A 10933-nucleotide genomic window follows, 5' to 3' on the forward strand; every position below is an offset into this window, starting at 1 on the left:
TAGTGTTTTTATAGTTGATCTGATTTTGTGTGGAGTGCCCTACCTGGGTGGATGGAGCAGCCAAGTAATTTCGTTGTCCCCGAGAGGGGGCAATGACAATAAAGATATTATTATTATTATTATTATTATTATTATTATTATTATTAACTTTAAGGCCAATTCAGCTTGTCAGTGTCTATCATCTTCTAAGCTGTGGCCTTACTTTTGTCATGACCAGAAGAGATGCCCACCACCATGGAGGGCTGATGGCCCAAGCAATGGGAGGCCAGTATGTTCTGGTTCCACAAGCAAGCAGGATTACAAGTTTACAGTAAAAAGGTAAAGGTACCCCTGACCGTTAGGTCCAGTCATGGACGACTCTGGGGTTGCGGTGCTCATCTCACTCTATAGGCCGAGGGAGCTGGCGTTTGTCCGCAGACAGCTTCCGGGTCATGTGGCCAGCATGACTAAGCCGCCTCTGGCGAATCAGAGCAGCGCATGGAAATGCCATTTACCTTCCCGCCGGAGTGGTACCTATTTATCTACTTGCACTTTGATGTGCTTTCAAACTGCTAGGTGGGCAGGAACTGGGACCAAGCAACGGGAACTCACCCCATTGCGGAGATTCAAACCACCGACCTTCTGATCAGCAAACCCAAGAGGCTCAGTGGTTTAGACCACAGCGCCACCCGTGTCCTAGTACAGTAGCCTGTACTAAATTCAGCACCTTGGAGAAAGATCAAAAGTGTGGGTTCAGGACCATGGGTGGCTTCTTCAGCAGGGACCAAACATCCGAGTTGACTCAGGAATGTCCTGGAGCAATTGACTGATTTTCATAGCATGGCTGGGTATTCTAGCCATTGACTAGAGGCCTCACTCCATAAATGCTGCTTCCTTTCTAGATAAAGTTCTGGAGCCCTGTGGACCCACACAGGACAAACCAAGGAACTGACCTACCCGTGAATCCATTTCTTCTTTGGAGCTGCAGTCGCCAGAGGACTCTAGTCTGGGCATGATCAAAATCAGCTCATTTTAGATGAGCCGCTTCCAGATGAAGCCTGGGGCGGTGTGCCACCACAAAGCGCAGTTCCCACTCCCCACGCCTGCCCTGTTTAGTGAACTCCATTTTAAAATGCAAGTCCTTTTAATTTCTTCAGAGGCTGTGTGCTCCCCTAATGTACAAGATGTAGTGCTGTAGCTTTCAATCTATCAACTTCTTTTTTAAAAAAGGGAAAGAGCAGCAGGCAAATTCATTTCTGCAGTTGGTGAACTTAAAGAAAAGTGGAGGCTGCGCTGGAGGACATGAGAACCATTTTTAAAAGGAGTGGCGAAGAGCAACATGACTGTTCCCTAATGGCAAAACTATTCCCGCTGCATCCATTTTGCTGAGATGTGAGATTGCGCTATTGTGGGCTTGTGGAAATAACTCATAAAAGATAAAATGTGGCTGGAGTTTTCTTTGTCTGTCGTGTGAAAAGGCCCCCCAAAGGAGGGTGCTGGATGAAATCGCTTTCATCAGTCAGAACAAAAACATTTTTGCTTTCATTGCTGCTTCGGACACCACCTCCCTTAATGCCTCCCCAGACATGTTAGCATGTTCCTTACATATTAAGCTGAAGCCAGCAAATGCTTAAGCCAAGTGTCGGCCCCCAAGAGAAGGAACCACAAACATCTTCCTTGAAAGTGTATGTAACATAATGTGCTCAGGCCAAAATATAATGAGCACCGCAAAGGAATCATAAACTTAAAAAGGAGGGAAAGGTCCACTCAAGCTGAACCATTTGCATTTGTATTAGCCAACATGAAAATAATAATAACCCAGGGTTAAAATTAAATGCATTCAAATAGTGGGTCATTATTAAATATTGTTATTAACATTATAGAAAGTGTTACTAATAGTATTACAGAAAGTAGGGAAGGGACTTCAATAATAATCTATTCCAACTCTATGCCAATGCAGGCAACAATAACAAAGTTAAGAAAATTCAGAGAAATTCTTTTGTTAGCTTATAGTTCTGATATTTGAAAAGGCCTGATAGAATCCCTTTCTTAATTTTTTTAAAAAATGTAAGCAATTTTTTAATAAAAATGTTTAACTAACATGTCATCTTCAGCTGCAATATTCTAAGCCTATATTATGGTTTGCTAATAGCAAGTTAAACTCTGTATAATAGCATTTATTTTGCACGAAGTTTATGTTTTCATTTGCTCATATAGCTCTTTTCTTTTATAGGCTAGGTACACATCTACTGGTGTAAAATGATATGAAAGGAATGATAGAATATTTGTCAGAGCTGTAGTGTTTATGCTAAGAGTTGTATACCTTGGGCGATTGTCCATAAAACCAGCCGCTCCTGTTTCCATATAAACAACAATTAATTATGCATGTCTGCAAGCAAGCTAATCCATGAACATCACTGCTTCTCCTGGTGTGACATACAAGTACGATCTTATTGCATTGCATTTTTGCCGGCAGCACAAAATGTACAGGTATCAATATCAATCAATCAATTGAATCTCTATCCCAGCCTTCATCCAGCAAACACAAAAGTGATAAAACAATACAATCAAGAATAAATTCAAAGCAATAAAAAAATAAGTAAAAACAGCCGCATCTGAAAACATGCAAAATAATCCCATGCTCTCACAACCAGTAATTTCAAGGTAGCTAGGAAGAATATACATAGTTGTTGCCCTGACAAATACCAGTCAAGTTCAGAAGCATTTATAATTTCGCCAGGCATGGGCAAGTGAGGCCACATAGTGCAGTCTTGTTCACCACACAGATTCACCTTGCAGATTCATGGCCTATCATCTCTAGTGTAGTTCCACCAGCAGCTTGTGACAAATATATCCAATTTATGAACAGAATGGAAATGCAGCTTGAATATAATCTGCATTGTACCAAAATAGATTAAATTCCACATGTAGCATGCTAGGTTATAAATACAGCCTCATTCATCCATATAATTAATTTTCAGCACATACTTTTTTTCTATTATGGGACTATTGTCCCGAAGAAAACAAATGATAAGAAACTCATATTTTACCTCTCTTATGTATGGAATGTTCTTATACACAAAGAATGTTCTTTTTGCTGGCCAGGATGATCCAGAGAAGTGTGTGTGTGTGCAAAGTTCCTCTGCGTTCTCTACGGAGGTAGGAAGAGTCTCCCCAGGTTAGAGTGGTTTGAATGTTAGACTGGGATCTGGGAAGTTGGGGTTCAAATCCTCAGCCATGAAACTCATTGGGTGTCCTCGGGCAAGTCATTGCTTCTCAATCTGACATATTCGGTTGTTGGGATTAAATGAGGAGTGGGAGAACCATGTAGGTCACCCTGAGCGCCTTAGAGAACAAGTAGGATGGAAATGCAATAAGAAATTAAGTAAATAAATAGTCCAGAAAGAGAAGAAGTGGCAAGAAACTACTGTATACTTTCCTATTACATATCAACACTATTTCCTTATTGAGTTTTGTTTGGAACATTACTTATACAGTGGTACCTCGGGTTAAGTACTTAATTCGTTCCCGAGGTTTGTTCTTAACCTGAAACTGTTCTTAACCTGAAGCACCACTTTAGCTAATGGGGCCTCCTGCTGCTGCCGTGCCGCCGGAGCACGATTTCTGTTCTCATCCTGAAGCAAAGTTCTTAACCTGAAGCACTATTTCTGGGTTAGCGGAGTCAGTAACCTGAAGCGTATGTAACCTGAAGCGTATGTAACCTGAGGTACGACTGTACTCTTACTTTCATGGGTTTTACATTATCTCACGGGAGCCAGTCCTCAAAAGTACTATGCTATTACGAAACTTAATACAATTCAACAAGGTTTATGCCTGCCTTCCCCAACTTGGTGCCCCCCAGATGTCTTGGATTACAACCCCATCACACCAAGCCAGAATAGCCACACTTTACCAAGCCACATATCTAAATGGGAAGATGAAGTGTTCACTGACTGCCCAGGGAAGTTTATGGCCGTTCAACTGAAACTTGCTAATGATTACAGCCCCTGCACCACTCAGATCTTAGGCCTGCCTTATATTGCTTCATACCATGGGTCCATTTAACTCATTACTGTCTACATTGACAGGTTTTTGGACTGAGACCTCTCCTAGTCTTTCCTGGAGATGCTGGGAACTGAGCCTGAGATCCTATGCATGCAAAACAGGTACAGTGGTTCCTCGGGTTAAGTACTTAATTTGTTCCAGAGGTCCATTCTTAACCTGAAACTGTTCTTAACCTGAAGCACCACTTTAGCTAATGGGGCCGCCGGAGCACGATTTCTGTTCTCATCCTGAAGCAAAGTTCTTAACCCAAGGTACTATTTCTGGGTTAGCGGAGTCTGTAACCTGAAGCGTATGTAACCCGAAGCGTATGTAACCCAAGGTACCACTGTACTCTGTTGTGAAACTACACTTTAACGTGCATGCTAATCATAACTATGGCCAACAAATGTGAAATGATTGTTGTTAACAACAACAACAACATTTTAAATAGCTGGACACCAGTTTTTTGCACCAGTCGGTTCTCCTTTTCTTAAAAAATAAAGTAAAATGTGCTCTTCAAATACAGTCATTTGTACATTCATTTAAACTTACAAGTAGCTACTATATTTTCCCTGTTCACTTCCAAGTATACGCTCAAGCCATTTCCCTTAGCAAAATCTAAACTACTTTCCTTTATGGCTGCCTAGAATAATAAAGAACTTGAGCTCTCTTAGCTTTCAAAACTTTTTATTATACAATGAGAGTCGTTTTGGGAACTTTAGCCAAAGCTAGGAAAGCCAAGTTGGGAAAAAAGCATTAGGTGAGTGAGCAAACCTATAGCCATTTGTTTAAAGGTCCAGACCTCAACTTCTCACATTTTAATCCTTAATGCTGTGCTACAGTTGCAGAAAACTCAAAACAAACACAAGTGGTAGTGGGATTTCTCATCCACAAGTCATTCATGGGAGACAATCTTGATGTGCAGTGTAACTTTCATTGGCATGAAATTTTAATTCCGCCTAGGTTCATAACAGCCAAGCTTGGAATAGGAACTTGTCCAGTTTATAATGCCCGGCTCCATTGCAAATTAAGCAGCATTTCCCTCAGGAGTTATTCTACAGCTCAGGGTTTAAACTGAATGCCTCCTTCATTCCTGGCACCCTGAATGTTGTGACAACGTACTAGTGACTTTGGGTACTAAAGAAAGCTAAATTTCCCATTATCCCCTGGTAGACTGCTGCTCCTCCATAGAAGAGGAGCTTCTCGAGATCTCCACCAAATATTCTAAGATGATAAGAACCAGACATACTTCCTCACCATCGATGATTTAAGGATTTGGCCGTAAGGGAACTCATAATCTGGTTGGCAATGTAAGTCCAATGGGATTTATTCATCTCACCAAAGCTGAGTTGTCATTGTTGGAGTGAAAGAAAGGAGAATCTTGGCCAGGTGAAAGCATTATGTTGCCTGCCCTCATTCAGTGCGGTCCAGCATGAAGCATAATTTATCTGTGCTGTATTATATAGATACCAATTTATATGCTTTATTATATAGATTATATATTATATATATACCAATTTATATCCCCATCAGAGGGATGCACAGAATATAACACAGATATTAACAAAGGTAAACTTATTATTGCATAGCAATTAAGAAATAAGATATTTTGCTTGGGAAAATATATCCACATAAAGGTAAAGGTAAAGGTACCCCTGCCCATACGGGCCAGTCTTGACAGACTCTAGGGTTGTGCGCCCATCTCACTCTATAGGCCGGGGGCCAGCGCTGTCCGCAGACACTTCCGGGTCACGTGGCCAGCGTGACAAAGCTGCATCTGGCAAGCCAGCGCAGCACACGGAACGCCGTTTACCTTCCCGCTATAAAGCGGTACCTATTTATCTACTTGCACCCGGGGGTGCTTTCGAACTGCTAGGTTGGCAGGCGCTGGGACCGAGCGACAGGAGCACACCCCGCAGCGGGGATTCGAACCGCCGACCTTTCAATCGGCAAGTCCTAGGCGCTGAGGCTTTAACCCACAGCGCCACCCGATTTTTTTCTTCTTATAAAAATCAAGCAATCTATCTGCGGTAGGATCATTTTAAAAAAGGGTGAAATTCCTATACTCGAGCAGCAGGGGGTGCTCTAGGTTTAGTGGTGTCATTACTGTAAAGCAAGTGCTTCCTCTCTTACTTCACATTAGCCCCAGGCCAGCAGATTTGACAAACACAGTAACTTCAAGCCTCAGCCAAAGGCACGCAGCTTATGCTAAGGTCCTGAACAATACCCACATTGGCACTTTTAGGATTCTCCAAGCAGAGAGGCCAAGGATTTGTTTTAAAAAAATTTAAATGGTTTATTTCTGGTTTTGGCAGTGAGGATGGTTGTGACTTGCTTTGGAAACATCTCAAGGGAGCTATGGGAGAAGAACAGATATATAAATATGTGCTAATATATGTGGAGATTTAATTATGCTGTGGGTATGGCTGGTAGGAATGGTTCAGAATGGGGTCTGCATGCCAGAAAGAGCTAGCCATGTGTTTGGCAAGCATTACTGTGGGCACATCTTCCATTTTAGCAATTTGGTTTGGCGACTAATGTTACTTTAACATGTGGAATTTATGTTGCATTTGTTTTTATTAACTGTAGTGTTTTCTGACATTTAAGAGGCCATTCTGTTTTGCTGCTAATTATGCTGCTTTAAATGTGATTTTATTTTTGTATTTGATTTTCATTTGTAATGTTCTGTTATGATGTTTTGCAATGTTGCATTTGTGATATTTTAAGGCAGGTTGCAAACCACTTATGAGATCCCGCCCCCTGCCCCCAGAAAATGTTAAGCGGTACAGCAATTATCTAACTGAATGAATGTTACCCTTTCTGGCATGCAATGTTACATTTGTGGAGGACTACCAATGGCTACGAGCCATGATGACTATGCTCTGCCATTCAAAATTGGAGGCAGCAATGCTTCTGAAACACACAGGAGCAGAGAGTGCCTTTGTGCTCAGCTCCTGTTTGTGCATTTCCCACAGTCTTCTGGTTGGCCCATGTCAGAGCAGAATGCTGGACTAGATAGGCCACTGGTCTGATCCAGCAGACTTTTCTTCTTGTTGTTGTTGTTTAGTCATTTAGTCATGTCCAACTCTTCGTGACCCCATGGACCAGAGCACGCCAGGCACTCCTGTCTTCCACTGCCTCCCGCAGTTTGGTCAAACTCATGCTGGTAGCTTCGAGAACACTATCCAACCATCTCGTCCTCTGTCGTCTCCTCATTGCGCCCTCAATCTTTCCCAGCATCAGGGTCTTTTCCAGGGAGTCTTCTCTTCTCATGAGGTGGCCAAAGTATTGGAGCCTCAGCTTCAGGATCTGTCCTTCCAGTGAGCACTCAGGGCTGATTTCCTTAAGAATGGATAGGTTTGATCTTCATGCAGTCCATGGGACTCTCAAGAGTCTCCTCCAGCACCATAATTCAAAAGCATCAATTCTTCAGCGATCAGCCTTCTTTATGGTCCAGCTCTCACTTCCATACATCACTACTGGGAAAACCATAACTTTAACTGTACAAACCTTTGTTGGCAAGGTGATGTCTCAGCTTTTTAAGATGCTGTTTAGGTTTGTCATTGATTTTCTTATGTTCTTACATTTGCACTTGTCATGCAGTGTTGCAAAGTTACAGAACATTGGGCAGAGGAAAGGTAAGCAACCCAATGCACAGATGCCTAGAACTTATATCTGCAATATTATACCGGCAATTTCACATTATATAAGCAGAGGTATAAAAATTTGCAATCCTGCAATCGCCTGTCAATCATTGCTTCATCTCTAATCACCTATGGCAGGGAAAGACCCAATAACAATTTCCCTGTTTTTCCACTTCTGGGTTTGTTGTTGTTTTCTATCTCTGCAAGACTTCCTGGCTGTGACCTAACACTTCCCCCTACTGTTCTGTGTTCAGTTAGGATTATTCCCTTACGGAGTAAGACTATTTAGGAGTCGGACTGATGCCTTAACTGGAACTGTCAACATTTTCCATTTCCATGACCTGTCAGCTTCTTATTTATTATTTATTATAATAAATGTTCTTTTCTCTTTTTGCGTTAGTTAACATGCACAGGGAGCTGTTAATTTACAGTCAATTGTATTCTGTTCTTTATAGTTCACCTTTGGGGGGAAAGGGAGATGTAGGTGTATCTGCAGGGGGCCTACAGACACCTATAATTTGAAAGGAATCAAAGAAAGAAGAAAGATTGGAGCTCAGAAGGCTTCCTCCTCGTCTCTAGTAAGAACGAAATTCTTGTAAACAGAAAGAAACATGAAAACAGCCAGGAAACCCTAATTTATTTATGTCTGCTCAACATGAATTCGTAATAGGATTACATAAAGCACTTTATCTAAGGCAGCTGGATGTAGTCCTTAAGAGGACTCCTCTGTCTTTATGAGGTGCCCAGAAGGGAAAACATCTGTCAAGTGAAGCTTCTCCCTCCTTCTAGTAGCACGATAGGAAAACCCATATTTGCCACTGGTCTACCTACCTCGGGACTTTTAAAGGCACAGGATCATGGGCGTAGCCAAGATTTTTTTGGGGGGGAGGGCGCAGGACAGAGCTACCTGCAACACGATTGGTCAGTTCATGGAAGCCACACCTATCGTCCAGTTGCATCGCTAGAATGCGCCACAACATCATCCAAATGACCTCAGAGAGCATTTCGGTTTCAAATAATCTGATTATTTCTATTTTTCGTTAAGTATTTTTATTATTATTTACTTGATTTGGTGGGGGCAGCTGCCCTCCCCCCCCTCCCCCGGCTACACCCATGTACAAGATCCCTCTCAATCAAGGTCCAGACATGACAATTGATTTCTGTCACCTTTTTCTAAGGAAGGACAAACACAGAAGTCAGGACTAACTTAGATCTACAAGACTTATTAACAATCCACCAGCGGACGTATGAATACTTACTCTTAAACGAGAAAAGGTATAACACAGAGAGCTGTCCAGGCTTTTATGGATAAATGTTAAAGTCACAATAATCGGTTTTGATCGCATGTAATTCACCAAAGCTAGCAACTGAGCATCATTTCCTTGAAGGAAAACTTGATAGCCAAACTGTTTCATCCTTCTCTTTCATGCCCCCCCCCTTTCTTAGCAATGAAAAACCAATCCAAAGGAAAAACAAATTCCAATTCTGTGAGGATAATCCCCTTGTATCCTATCAAGAATCAAACTAAGCACCCATAAGATAAACACCATTGTTACTGCTCCCAATAAATTGGTTTGTAAGGGGGTTTAATTCAACTGCATTTTCAAATGCAGCAAGACCATTCAGACTCACTGTGATTAGATGAACAGATTATTTACTCTGAACAAGATTTTGGCAAACATGGGTGACTGCATGGTTTCTTTGCCTGCTCCTAAAGCACATATCTTTAAGACTTTATTTCTAACAAGGTATCGGGGATACTTAACAACAACAACCCTACACAAATACTTACGTGCACATCTATAATGAATGCAAATGAATGACCTTTTAAGCAAAGTTTAGAAACCACCATCAAATGTATGTGCATGCCTTCTGTTTGGCATAATTTTGAATTGATTGCACATATGACATTTACTGAAACGAGCATTTCCTAGCCACAATTTAAAGGTATATGCTTCCAAATTTTACTACAGTGACATATCAGGTGTAACTACACAATTATGGAAATGAGAAGCCCAAGCAATGAACGTTTGCTACATTAAGCTGACATGCAACAGAATATTTGAGAACTTGTCCTCTTTGCAGAATGTGCAAGGTAATGACCATTGTAATCCTTGTAAACGATGGAAATCGCATGATAATCATTTGACAGCATTCCTGCTTTGCCTTCTTGATGACCATTATCTCTAAATGTCCCTGTACAATTAAAATGGAGCACATTTTAATTTGTCCACTCCTACAAAATGTTTATCCCACAATCCCTATGCACTGCAGAAGAATCTGCATGTTACATATAGCAAAGCCCCAAATGTCGTCGTCGTCCCCCCCCAAAAAAGAGAAGCTTTAGGATGTTAGACTTCGAGTGATGGAGGGTAGGATGGGGAGGAAACATGTTAACCCTTTCTTCACTGGCTTCACTCAAATATCCAGAAGCCTGTTACAAAAAAAGGTACCGTATTTTTTGCTCTATAAGAATCACTTTTTCCTTCCTAAAAAATAAGGGGAAATGTGTGTGCGTCTTATGGAGCGAATGCAGGCTGCGCAGCTATCCCAGAAGCCAGAACAGCAAGAGGGATTGCTGCTTTCACTGCGCAGCGATCCCTCTTGCTGTTCTGGCTTCTGAGATTCAGATTTTTGTTTGTTTGTTTCTCCCCTCCAAAAACTAGGTGCGTCTTGTGGTCTGGTCCGTCTTATAGAGCGAAAAATACGGTACTTGGGACAGAGTGGGGTTTGTTTGTTTTTTAAGCTGATTATTTGTTTGTTTGTTTGCTTGCTTAATTTGCATATTGCCTTTCCTCTGAAGATCATAGGACAATTCAAAACATCAACATACAAAATGAGAACACAATCATCATCATCATCATCATCATCATCATCATCCTCAATAACTCCCCTACCCACAAACATTTTTAAGAGGCCATAGAATGTTCAATCAGCCCAAGACCTGGTTATAAGTAGCTAGTGGGGAAATAAAACTACCATGACAATGACAACATCTATCCAGCTCTTCCTTGCAAATGACCCCAGGGTGGGGTCACCAAAACGTTAAAACGACCCAATCAAAAACTAAATTTTAAAAAATACCTAAAACAGTTAATATCTAAAAACATTTCAAAAGAATCACATGCCTAATAATGTCAAGGTTGCCAGAAGCAGTATATTTCAGTTATCAAATGCCTGGATAAACATGAACGTTTTAAAGGCTTCATGCTGCAATATTTGCACATTAAAATCAGAGTGATTTGCAGAATTGAGAAAGGAGTCTG

This window comes from Podarcis muralis, chromosome 9, assembly GCF_964188315.1.
Source record: "Podarcis muralis chromosome 9, rPodMur119.hap1.1, whole genome shotgun sequence".
Classification (NCBI taxonomy): Eukaryota; Metazoa; Chordata; class Lepidosauria; order Squamata; family Lacertidae; genus Podarcis; species Podarcis muralis.